At 46.3% G+C, this 13769-nt stretch overlaps 1 protein-coding gene across 1 annotated transcript in view; it reads left to right on the top strand.

Moving 5' to 3' along the window:
* The window catches only part of LOC124485444 (poly(rC)-binding protein 3-like), a 36097-nt gene that overhangs the window by 7338 nt on the left and 14990 nt on the right, over positions 1 to 13769 (top strand). The window contains exons 2-5 of the mRNA XM_047047062.1: positions 6004 to 6062; positions 6204 to 6278; positions 6684 to 6776; positions 7178 to 7315. The gene's annotated coding sequence lies outside the window, so the exon portion shown is untranslated. The remainder of the gene's footprint in view (positions 1 to 6003; positions 6063 to 6203; positions 6279 to 6683; positions 6777 to 7177; positions 7316 to 13769) is intronic.

The raw sequence follows: 13769 nt of genomic DNA, 5'->3' as shown, positions 1-13769 counted from the left end.
TCCCTCCCTGCATTGAGGGGAAAGATGACAGGAAGCGAAGGAAGGGGGGGAAATACATGGTGTTTTGACAAAGCTAGGCTATCTGATGTTTCCTACAGGGATCTTACACAGAACCTTTTTCTACTTGTTGTGGGGTCTGCCTATGTTTGGACCTTCACCTCCAGGATGCCTGACCAGCATCAGAGAGGTGAACGTCCAAAGAGTCCCAGGACCCTGACAGTCAGCCAGCCTCCCGGCTGCTTCAGCCTGGTCTGACCCCCCCCTCCTGGACCCCCTCCTCCTGGACCCCCTCCTCCTGGACCCCTCCTCCTGGACCCCTCCTCCTGGACCCCCCCCCTCCTGGACACCTCCTCCTGTGTGTTTTAACGCTGTCCAAAATGGACACGGCCAAACTTTGACAGCAAAGTGCTTGCGGCATGAAGTGAATCACAATTAAGACTTATCTCCTTGATTTTTGACATTTTGGAAAGCTCGTCATATCAAGTTGAGCCACAATCTGTTCACCCGCAGGCAAATCTGAGCAGCAGATTACTGAGCGAGTGCCACAATGTCCTCCCACCGAGTTTGGAATTTGATCCATGGGCTAATTTTCTTTCATCGAGAGCTGCAGCATATGACATCATGAAGCCCGCACGGGTGCACACACACACAACACACGCATACACACACACACACACGCATACACACACACACACATACACACACACTCACTATCTCCTATAGATAGGCAAGGCACATGACATCATGATGCTCAACTCACAAGAACAGACAAGAGATGAGACACCACCTTCCACTGAAGCTCTGACTGCCCCATAGAGCAGGAAAGGGGAGCTGTGTCTCCTGTGTACTGGGGGAATGGAGGAGGGACTGACATGAATAATATTCAAATACTAAATCTGAACCTTTGAAATTTCCTACAGAGCTTTCTCTCAGTAGGATTAAGAGTTTAGAGACTCAAATCATCAAAGAGCTTTAATGACAATTGCTTTAAAAGAAGTGGGTTTGCGGTCTCTCAAGAATGTGCAGAGGTGTCAAACGCTGCTAAACGATACCTGCTCCCCCATCCAGACTTTCTGTCTCCTCACATTGAATCTCTCACACAAGCTGGTTTACAAAATCACATAATATGTAACCATGCTGAGATTAATATGTGGTGGACAGCATTTTTGCTCTGAAAAGTGAAAACATTGTTGCAAATATGAGAGATTGGCAAGATCCAGGGAAATTAACATTTTGAGAAAAGTTTTAACAGATTACGTAAAATAACACTGTAAATGTGATAATCTGTGCTAAATCAAGAAACATTTTGACCAAGGGAATTTGTGCCTAAAGAATATTCGGAGGTTCAGATTATATTCATGTCTTCATGACATGTCATGTCAGGTTTTGAGCAAGGCACCTTGTTAACCTAGTGAGATCAAGCAGCAATTAATCAGATTAATATCCACTACTTAGTATCCTATCATCGTACTGTCCATCTAATCAACCTTGACAATGCAATTAGAGAGGTGTGTGTGTGCTGAGAGAGAGAGAATGAGTGAAAAGAATTGAGAGTGAAGAGGAGAGACCAAAAGACAGAATAGATGTGACACTGGCTTTGTGCCACGCCCCACCTCAGGGAGCAGTTACAGTCCAGGCTGCTTCTCTATAACAGGAGAGGATGGCAGAAGGAACAAGTGTAGAAATTGAGCGGTCAACATTCTCTTTTGGGTAAATGATCATCTTTATTAAACATGTCCCATCTTCACAAAACTGTAAGAGTAAGGGGAAAACACAGCTGTGCAATTTCCATCCACACAGGGAGTTATATGTCTCTTGGTGCGTAAAATCCATTTGGCTGACTGTGTATTGATATATGATTATAATATACACCATGACTGTTTCATCAGAGCGTCAATTTATGAAACCTTCCTGTTCTAAAGTCTTAAAAAGGTGCTGAAATAAGGAATGAAAGGAAAATAAACAGTTTTGGCATTCATCAAGATGCTGATGCATGCAGCATGTGTTAGTCTAGTGCCGTGTGTGACGACTGGCCCAGACGAACACGGCAGCAGAATCACGCTTCAGGGAGCCTCAGACATGTTTCTGGTACAAACCAGACAAAACTGCTTTATTTTGTATTATTTTATTTTGTAATATTATTACTTATAGTAAGTAAATTACTTCACAGGGTTGTTAAAAGTCCCAGTGGATAGTTCTCTGGCTCACTAACCTTCCTCTTCAACAGAGCAGCGTGAACAGGGAATTTCATACACACACAGACCAAGGTGCGGCCATGCACGCAGGCACACACACACACACACACACACACACACACATAGGAGAACCATGCTGACCAGGAAGAAAGGTCTGCTCCTAAGGCATAAATATGTCCAGGTTGAAGATGTACCACTGTGAGGATCCTCCTCCTCCCCCCCGGCACAAAGCAGACTAGCAGAGACACAGTCAAAGAGGGTCAGGTGGAGGGCATCGAAGAAAATAGAAAATTACCTCTCTATTCATGGCAGGATTTTGCAAAACACTTTCATACAGTATCAATAGCTCAATTGATGCGTTTTGCCAGGCCGTCTGCAACAACCAAATTTGAAGAAGCATAATTTGTAGTGTGTCATTATTGATAACAAGGCAGTCTAGCTGATGTGTGCTCAAGGTGCTTTATGAAAGCTTTAATACAGCCTTTGCTGTTGAAAATAGATGAGGAAGCAGATGTTGACATGAATGCATGTCATCCCTGTGTGAGTCCTGACAGACACTGACATGAGTTACAACAGTGTGCAATTACATCTGTGCTTTTCATTTGTGTGGAAGAACCATATCCCACTTTTAGTTTGATTCCGTTTTAAATACAGCAGGCTGGTTTGTAGATGTGTTGACTCTCCCTGGTCAACAGTATCATTGAAAATGCACCTTTATGTGTTTGTGAGTTAGCTTTTTCACATTCATTTCTCTCACTTGTAGTTCAGAAGGAGGGAGTAAATCTAAGTCACTGTACGTAAAACCACTCAGTTAATCCCTGTACAGTAGCAAAACTGTACAGAAGTACAGAGTCTTCCCCCGCAGCAAACAGGCTGTGGGAGAAACACGAGAGAGCTGTGCAGCGTGGTGGGACACCAGCAGTTCTGCTTGGTGGAACGTCTTGCTGTTTTTGCTAAAAAGCTTGATGAGCCTGGCTAAGCCCTCCTACCAGAATGTGGTGTTGGAGTCATCATGTTACACGACAGCACTGAGCTGCCCCCTCTTCACACAGCACTGAGCTGCCCCCTCTTCAGACAGCACTGAGCTGCCCCCTCTTCAGACAGCACTGAGCTGCCCCCTCTTCAGACAGCACTGAGCTGCCCCCTCTTCAGACAGCACTGAGCTGCCCCCTCTTCAGACAGCACTGAGCTGCCCCCTCTTCAGACAGCACTGAGCTGCCCCCCTCTTCAGACAGCACTGTGCTGCCCCCTCTTCAGACAGCACTGAGCTGCCCCCTCTTCAGACAGCACTGAGCTGCCCTCTCTTCAGACAGCACTGAGCTGCCCCCTCTTCAGACAGCACTGAGCTGCCCCCTCTTCAGACAGCACTGAGCTGCCCCCTCTTCAGACAGCACTGAGCTGCCCCCTCTTCAGACAGCACTGAGCTGCCCCCTCTTCAGACAGCACTGAGCTGCCCCCCTCTTCAGACAGCACTGAGCTGCCCCCTCTTCAGACAGCACTGAGCTGCCCCCCTCTTCAGACAGCACTGAGCTGCCCCCTCTTCAGACAGCACTGAGCTGCCCCCTCTTCAGACAGCACTGAGCTGCCCCCTCTTCAGACAGCACTGAGCTGCCCCCTCTTCAGACAGCACTGAGCTGCCCCCTCTTCAGACAGCACTGAGCTGCCCCCTCTTCAGACTGTTCCTAGTTAGAAACACTTTCCTTGCAGTAACCCTGTGTGTGTGTGTGTGTATGTGTGTAGTAAATGTACTGAAGACTGTGCCCTAACAATCTGAAAATGTAGTTGGACTTTGAGCATAGACCCACTCTCTCTTTCCTAAACGGATCATGCATTAAAACACGTGTTCCAACCGACAACGTAGCAGTTTAATATGTAAACAACATGTTCATCCATCACCGCAGGGGCCTTGCATCTCTGCAAGCCTTCCAGAACACATCCTGCTCGTCATCGATATCTAATACCACAGTTCACATCCTTTCATACCAACACAGGACGTGTCCTAACCTAGCATGAAAAACACTGGAGCTCAAACACGCTCACGAGTGGTTCTCCTGAACACCACCACAGGCCAGTTTAAGAACAGCTCTGTGTGTTCCTTCCAGCTCCAGGCAGTGAGGTGACGGTGCTTCCATGAGGAGGTTGTGTCTAGGCCTCCAGGCCTCTAGGGGGCAGCGTGCGCCAGGTTCCCTAGCATGAGCTGTCACATCAGGCCGGTAATCATCTGGAAACTGAGGCATGTCATACAGGATTGTTCCAGAGGCAGCCATTCAAACCTCGAGAGATATGGTCAGTGTAGCGCTCAGTTTCAGAATCAATCCTGTGAAATTAGTTATTTCCCATTTATCAATCTAATCAGAGTTATTCATGCTTGTTGTAAGTTAATTTATGTCTGATGGGGAGGGTTTCTGAAGCAATCCGGTGGATCAAATCCATATTTCCGGTGAATACCCGCTCTAATCAATCACGGTGTCATAGTGATGGCCTCTGAAAGTGCTCGATGGAAACTTGTGTTTCATCTATGTTCCACGGGCCCGGTTCTGCTGGGGTCATGGAACTCTTCCTGCCACAGTGTGTATAGTACTGTATGGCCTCTTGGTATCTCATGGCTAAACTCTTCTGGGTGGCCAGGAGGAACACAGCTAATAGGAGCAACAGCACGTTACCGAAGGCCTGTTGTTTTACCTGTTGCTGATATAAAATGATTAGATATCTGAAAGAGTAAAGCAAAATGAAAACAGTAAAGCACAGCAGGGCTGGAGGGCTGCCATTCCACAGTGTTAACTCATCTTTATCAGGACATTTAAGTGGAATATATGTTTCAGTTGGAAGCCAAAGTGTGCATCTTTTTGATAAGCACATCAACTCTCTTTTTTAGACATTATGAAACGTTAATACCGCGTGATTCCTCTTCTGCTGCGCTCTGATAGAGTTCCCCCTCCGGGACGCCACCCCACTCATGTCCCCGCTCATCTCCCCGCTCATCTCCCCGCTCATCTCCCCGCCACTCAGATCCCATCGCAGGCCATCTTCTGAGGAGGACATGAGCGTGTGAGAGATGGAAGGGGGGGGGTGCGGAGACTGTTTAAAGGGTTTAATTATCTGCTAGTGTGTGTGGGGTGAGGGTTAAGACATGGTAATGGTACTGTGCTGAAGTGTGTGTTGGTACTGTTAATGATATGGTACAGGATGTAATGTACGTGTCTGGTGGAGGGGTATGTGTGCGTGCATGTGTGTGTGTGGTATTATGCATGTGTGTGTGTGGTATTATGCATGTGTGTGTGTGGTATTATGCATGTGTGTGTGTGGTATTATGCATGTGTGTGTGTGGTTTGGTGGAGATGGTGATTTGGATGGGTGGTGTTCAGTCTACAACAACCCTTGTCCCTGAGTACAGATGATGTGGATCTGTCTGCTGAGAAGAGACCTGATCATCCAGTAGGGGGCAGTATTGTCGTCATAGTTCTTACTGAGGAGAGGGCTTTGTGAGAGCGTGTGTGTGTGTGGGGGGAGGTGGATGTGGCTGTGTGAGGGGGGGAGGTGGATGTGGCTGTGTGAGGGGGGGAGGTGGATGTGGCTGTGTGAGGGGGGGAGGTGGATGTGGGTGAGTGTGTGCTAAATGAGAGAGAGGGAGAGCAAGAGAGACAAACCAGAATGAAGGAAAGAGAGACTGTGTGTGGGAGGGATCATTTATGAGTGAACAGTCAGTCAGTCCTCATGTGAAACCAACAGGGGGTGCTGTAACCTTGGAATACCATACCATCTGTGTCATCACTGCTGTTCTTACACCTGAAATCCCTCTCATTCACAGGATTCCCCTGTTTTCCCTGGAGGGTCATCTTGGACCTGTTCATCCAACGAAAGCTCTACGTAAGATTCCATTTCAGTTTCACACCCACTAATTTTAGCATTTCAGCGCATACTGTAATTAACATTGGGGAGGACCAAACCATTAGATTAAAAATCAAGACTATATATTTTCAGGAAGATGTTATTTATTCTTTTTTCCAGATCCACCACTGGCGATCGGAAGAAATTCAAGCATTCAGCTAAACCATCTGAAGAACTCAAGTCTGCTTCACTCAGGTAACTACAGTGGAACACTAAACAGACTCCCCAGCGAAGGGTGGGACCTGCAGGGTGTGGAGAGCACCCTCTCTAGGACTCTGAGGACCCTGGCTGTGGAGGAGCTCCCAGCTGCACTCTCCTTCCTCCTCCACCTCTCAGCAGCAGACACATCCAGTCTCTCCAGGAGCAATACAGGATTCTGACGGGAGCTTTTGGCTGCATGTGTTTTCATATTAGTCACTACAGCTTGCTTTTAGTTTTTAGACAAGAAGTGTTTCATGAGGTACATAAATCAGCCTTTTATTTTGTATACCTACTTCTTGTTTTACTTCCGCTTGCAAATCACATTGTGTTGCACTGAAGACTATGAAATGTGCTCCAAGTGTGAAGATTTCTTCCTGCCGTTCTGATGTTGCTCCTCAGGTAGAGGCCACGCCTCCACAGTCCTCTGGAAGGTGGACAGCACAAGGTCACATGACCTGGACCAGAAACCCCAGGAGAGTTTTGGGACCCCTGGTCAGAGAGCTTTTTCCTCCTAAAGAATGACCTTTAAACACAGGAAATGTGTTTCCCCTTATGAACAGATTTCCCCTTATGAACTGTAACTCTAAAATGTGTATCTTATACTGTGCAAATGTGAACACAGCATGAATCCATCAGAAACATAAATCACGCATTCACTGGAAAACATTTATGCAATCGTAAACCCACAGACAAGCACAATAACTCAAACTCACATCCACAGTATAAAATGCCTATAAATCTCATATTTCTGTTTGATTAAAATAGGCAATATTGGAGAGCAGAGAACACCTGGTTAACACAATTGTGTATTTTTACAGACTGTGTGTAACTTTCAATCCTTATGTGCAACTCACTAGAATCTCATCTTTTGCATGCATGTTTGGGGTCTGTAGAATGGGCTGGCTATCAACCTGGGGAGAAGTGTAAAAGCTGATGAACTGATCCGTCCGGAACCACAAGTGGATTCTCCCCTCCTCCACCTTCAGCTCCCTGCCTCCATATATGAGAAGCCTCAGCTGGGATCATCTCTGGTGAGTTCTACCAGCTGTTCTTGGGTGTGAGTTCCAAACACTAGATTCCTGGTACAAGGCTAGATTTCAATTAGGATGCAGAACTTCTTCGGGGGCTGAAGGGCAGATGGTTGTGATGCCATGTTAGTGTGTTGGAGTCTTCATGCTAGTGTGTTGGAGTCTTCATGCTAGTGTGTTGGAGTCTTCATGCTAGTGTTTTGGAGTCTTCATGCTAGTGTTTTGGAGTCTTCATGCTAGTGTTTTGGAGTCTTCATGCTAGTGTGTTGGAGTCTTTATGGTCAACTCAAGATGCAGAAGCCGTTTTGTAACTGATGACCTCCTACTGAACAGGTCTCACACTAAGTTTGTGCCTAATCGACAAGCAGACATCACAATGCTATGCCTGGCAGTCAAGAAATACAGTACCTTGTACAGTCCGCACATAAGTCATGAGTAAGTTTGATTGCAGTAGCAGTTTGTTGCCTTTGCTTTCAATCTGGTGTAAAATGTGCTGACAGAAAGTGCTTTGTCCAAAATCTTGCCCAGCCCACAGGGCTCATGCTGAACTGTAAGGGTCTGAAATGCTGGAGTGTGTGTATTTTCCTCTGTGTTGTCCCCAGAGGTGGCTGTGTGTTCAGCCTCTCCAGGCCTCACCTCCTCCCAGGTTCTCCACCTCCTGCGGGGAGCTTCGTCATCGCAGCAGTTCTGCCACTCTGGCAGGTTCTGCCACTCTGGCAGGTTCTGCTCAAGGGCAGTAGGTGCTGCTGTCAGACCAGGAACAGCGCTAGCTCTGGCTCCCTGCATCGTCAGCTGAGCAGTGGGGAAAGGGATGGCTGACAGAGGAAATTCTTCTACTGTGTGTGGTACCTACAGTGCACAACACACTAGATACAGCATGTCCTTAACTAGTGCAGTGTCCGTGCTGCAGATGTGGGGGAGTTGATTTGGCTTCAAGGTAACTGGAGTTTTTAGTGAACACACACACAGAGGCTGGGCTCTGTTCACACAGGGTGGGAGCTCAACATGGTGGCAATTATTTTCTGCAAATGCAAAGCGCTCATCCCAATCAATTAGATACGTGGGTCCTGATTCCAGGACGTCGAGTTTTACTGAACACAGTAAAGAGTTATAGTCTGGTTTCCCTGACAGATTGAGCCCAAAAAATATAAACATTTGATTTTAGTCTTTTTAATGTCCTCTCAAATGTTCTTTCCGTCTGGTGATGGTGTTAGCAGAGACACACATGGTGTTCAGTGAAGTGTGTGTTTTGTACTGCCTCTCTTCTGATACTGTGTGGGTTTTTTTTATGGGTATGATTTAATTCACAACACGCACTCTTAGCCAGTGCCCTAACCTAAATGAAGTTGTGTTGACAGGGACATGCTGTACACATGCTGTGTCTTTTTCATTTCCTGCCAGTCTGCGTATGGTGAGCATGCATTGACAGTCATCATTGTCCCAGACTTAGAGAATACAGCACACATTACTGTTGATGTGAAGGCACACGCATTCAGACACACATCCACTAACACACACACCACTGCATAATGTCATGAGTCATGTGCTTACGTTCTCGTACACAAACATAGACAGTCCCACTAGAAGCTTTTTCCAAGCTTTTAACAGCCAAATCAAATGACTTCTATTATGAGCTTGAAGAAGAAACCCTGAATTGACTTAATTATTAAAGGCATAGGCAGGATATGAAGGCATTTTACCATGTGAGCACTCTCATAGTGCCAGTGTCTGTTCTGTGAGCACTCTCATAGTTCCAGTGTCTGTTGGTGGGGAGAGCTTCATTTCACGATGACACACACAGCCTGTGAGTCAGATGTTTACTTGTGAATAAGAATGTTTGACTGTGTGACTGAGGGATCTTGCTGCTAGGGGGCAGTGGACACCAGATACAGGCTTCTCACTGCTCATGTCTATGCTTAGAAAACACTCAGTATACCAAGTCTGTTCCTATTCTGAAATCCCATCCCCAGAATCCAGAGAATATCCAACCACTCATTTCTTGCCGTGAATGTTGTTGTGTTAAGGTGTGAGTTTAATTGTCTTTGGCCTCTGCATGTCCTGTAACAGCCCACAGAGGGACCCCCACCCACCCCAACCCATCACCCCTGTGACATTTCCAACTCAATCATTGTGCCTCCACTATGACGCACTCGGCCCAGCAGTTCATCTAGCCTGCAGCATTCTCTCCAGCCACACTCACATGACAGCAGTCACCCCCGCCTTGCTTCCCACTTTGCTGCAACTGCCACTTGGGAGGAGGGGTATAATCTGTACAAACAGGTAGCAGGGTGAAGGAACAATTCTGGATGCCGGTGGAGATAGCCTTGAAACACCCAGGGGTCCTGCTCATTACACTGTGGTTTGGAGGAATATCGGGTCATCCAGGTCGCTGGTATGCATGGTAATCATTACCCAGAACACAAGGTCAGTCCAATTGGTCTAAATGTGGTTTATGTCCAACATGATTCCTGGAACATAATTTGCTGGAAAGTAGCATACAGCTCCAAAATTAGAAATGGACATTCCACTAGCTGTCTGTGCTGCTAAACAACTCTCTTAGGAGTCTTTAGAGGACTTTAAAGGTTGTATGATTGATTAGTGATTTCCTTAATTTACACTGTCTAAATGGGAGCGGGAGGTTACATGATAAACAGGCTAAATAGAGAGTAGAGTCCCTCAAGAATCAAAGTTTATTTTTATTATACAAATGTATTTTTAATAAACTCAAAAGAATGAATGGGCCTGATCTGAAATGACAAAACCAGTTGAGACTTCTCATCTCTGGTAGAGTGGACAGCCACCCAAAAAGCTATTGAGGGAGTCTACAAGACGCTTCTTACTTTCCTTTTCTAAATGGAAACCCTCCACTTCACCTAGATGGGCCAGTGTCATGTGGCTAAGCATACATCACTGTGACAAGCTCACCCCCAGAACAGTGTTTGTCTGGCTCAGTAGCCTGGCCCAAACACTTATCCAGCATCCACACAGCATCCTCCCAGCATCCTCCCAGCATCCTCCCAACATCCTCACAGCATCCTCACAGCATCCCCCCAACATCCTCACAGTATCCTCCCAACATCCTCCCAGCATTCTCCCAGCATCCTCCCAGCATCCTCCCAACATCCTCCCAGCATCCTCACAGCATCCTCCCAACATCCTCCCAACATCCTCCCAGCATCCTCCCAACATCCTCCCAGCATCCTCCCAACATCCTCCCAGCATCCTCCCAACATCCTCCCAGCATCCTCCCAGCATCCTCCCAGCATCCTCCCAACATCCTCCCAGCATCCTCCCAGCATCCTCCCAGCATCCTCCCAGCATTCTCCCATCCTCACAGCATCCTCCCAACATCCTCCCAGCATCCTCCCAGCATCCTCCCAGCATCCTTCCAGCATCCTCCCAACATCCTCCCAGCATCCTCCCAGCATCCTTCCAGCATCCTCCCAGCATCCTCCCAGCATCCTCCCAGCATCCTCCTCCACAAACATCTGATTAAGATGCCCCTTTGTCTGGGTGACAGTTAGCCTGAGCTGATGGGATCTTGTAGAGCTTATTTCTGTGGTGGCACATATGGACTGGTGGAAATATCGCTCCAGTCAGGTAGAGATGCCGCTCATGAGATGACACAGGAATTGCATTTTCACTGAAAGTATTTATTTTCGTAACTGAATCTTCCGCCTTGCCTACTCATCTCTGACACTGCAGTGTACAGTGCTTTAGATTATCCAGTTTAAAGAAACGCACCCTCAAAATAAGTGTCCTATTTTATTGGCTGTCCACCAAATGGATTAATTGTGTTTAACGCAATTAAATGTCTATTTTTTTCAACTGTTAAGTTTGATTAGCAAAGCCATCTGTAAATACTGGCGCCTTCCAATTTCATTTGGATGGATTTGATAGTTACATAAGCTGAAAGTGTAGGCCTACCACTCGATTCAAAATACTGCACAGAAGTAATGTTTTTATGTGATAGTATGACTGATCGCAAGCTGCATATCACAGCTTAGAGTCAAACTGTGACTCTGCAGAAGCCTAGTGGTGATTTAAGGGCTGAAAATAGTATGTCCATCTTGCGAATGATATTCCTTCCTTGGATGATTAGAACTGAGACTGGAGTTTGCCTCTTTCTATTCTGATCCTTTCACAAATGTCTCACTCTTCATGTAACACAATCAGATCACACGTCTCACTCTTCATGTAACACAATAAGATCACATGTCTCACTCTTTATGTAACACAATCAGATCCAATATTCAAGGAGACTGGCACCTTTCATTTCAAACCACTAGAAAGAGAATTGATTCCCTCCTAATATTGTTTTTGTAAACAGCAGGGATCTAGCATTGACAAGAGGTTGCAGAGTAATAACCAGGAGAACAATGACAAATATGTTACTTCATCAAACAAAATCCTCCACAACAAAGGGAACAGTCTAGGGGCCTAGATTATCTGCAGTCTACAATACTTAACTTGTTCAAAGATTATTTAGGAATAATTATCCACAACCATAACTTCATAAAAAATTAAAAAGCAAACTTTTGGGTACTTGCAATGAACTATGATAAATCAAAATGTTTTTGCTTCTATTGCGTAGTTTTAAAAACAGCCCTATTTCAGTGCTACACTGTCCTTGCAATGCTTCCAACTGCACCATAACACACTATTTCATAATGCTTTGTAAGCCGTGTTGCTGGGATCAAGGTTTGAACCTGGCCTCTCCACATACCTCTGTCAGCCAGCAGTCTTGTGTTAATACTGCAGGTCGATCTACAAGGTGCTGGGTGGGAGGTCAACTCCTATTAACATTGACTCTGTGAGAGGATCAACTTTGCAGAGGTCTGCATTTCATATACCAGTTATCGAGTGCTGAGGGACTGAGAGAGAGAGAGAGAGAGAGAGAGAGAGAGAGAGAGAGAGAGAGAGAGAGAGAGAGAGAGAGGGGGGGGGAGGAGGTAATGAGAGGGAGAGAGGGGGAGGAGGTAATGAGAGGGAGAGGAGGTAAAGAGAGAGAGGGTAGAGAGAGAGAGGAAGTAAAGAGAGGGAGAGAGAGAGGGAGAGGAGGTAAAGAGAGGGAGAGAGAGGGAGGAGGTAAAGAAAGGAAGAGAGAGGGAGGAGGTAAAGAGAGGAAGAGAGAGGGAGGTGGTAAAGAGAGGAAGAGAGAGGGAGGTGGTAAAGAGAGGAAGAGAGAGGGAGGTGGAGGTAAAGAGAGGGAGAGAGAGAGGGGTGGAGGTAAAGAGAGGGAGAGAGAGAGGGAGAGGAGGTAAAGAGAGGGAGAGAGAGGGAGGAGGTAAAGAAAGGAAGAGAGAGGGAGGAGGTAAAGAGAGGAAGAGAGAGGGAGGAGGTAAAGAGAGGAAGAGAGAGGGAGGTGGTAAAGAGAGGAAGAGAGAGGGAGGTGGTAAAGAGAGGAAGAGAGAGGGAGGTGGAGGTAAAGAGAGGGAGAGAGAGAGGGGTGGAGGTAAAGAGAGGGAGAGTGGAGGTATAGATGGAAAGAGAGGGAGAGGGATGTGGCTCTCCTTTAGTCCTGTTCTTTAAATAACTGACACATTTTGCAATGTTAATAAAACACTATGTTGTGCATCAAGAACTATAGGCAAAACCTCTATGGAAGGTGAATAACTAGACTTTGACATACAGTGGCCTGTGCACAGAATGGCAGCAGTAATTGTGATTCGTTCCGAAGAGGTCATTAAAACACCTAAGAATGCCCTGTACAGTCCTGCTACACACTAATGATCATGCTCTGAAGAATATGGATCTGAAAATCACAACGTCCTCTAATTTTCCTCTTCTCCTTGCCAGCCTGCCTTTCACACCTATCTGGGCCGATTAAGTGAGGGAGAAATGAGCGTGTGATTGGCCTCTGCCTTTATCCTGCATCTACTTTACTGGCCATGTAGGGACTGGCTAGGTCACCATGCTGTCAATCATAATCATCATGATACAATAAAATATCTACATAACATAATGACCAGATATATTCCAACCCACTGCTTTTTTGTGTATAGTTAGTGCCATCAAAAGTGCCACAACACTGTTTCTTTAAGTATCAACAAAGCAGCTTCCTTCAAACACAAATATTTCCTGATTCATTCCCATTTACCATTGAGGGGTGGATTTGGCCATGGGTTTATAATCTGGTCCTGAATCTGCAGAGGGTTCTGTAGTTCCTGATGAGATGTGGATGATGAATGACAGCGGCGAGGCATGCCACTAAGGGGGCTTCATGTCCTGGGGCTTGGCTCTGAGACACATGAAACTAAGGGGGCAGAAGAGCAGAGGAACTGGGTGGTGTAGCAATGCAGGTTTAAGCAGTTGACAATGACACTAACTTCTACTACGTCACAAAACATTGTGGTGCCAGTGCCCAAAATCAGGCATCCTGGACATAATTTCCAAAGCGAGAAATCCCTGGATGTAGCGGTGTGAAGGGAACATGCAGCATCTGTAGACGGCTCAG

This window comes from Hypomesus transpacificus, chromosome 23, assembly GCF_021917145.1.
Source record: "Hypomesus transpacificus isolate Combined female chromosome 23, fHypTra1, whole genome shotgun sequence".
Lineage (NCBI taxonomy): Eukaryota > Metazoa > Chordata > Actinopteri > Osmeriformes > Osmeridae > Hypomesus > Hypomesus transpacificus.
Note: the sequence above shows the minus strand (reverse complement) of the source record. Positions and strands in the feature narration are given on the sequence as shown.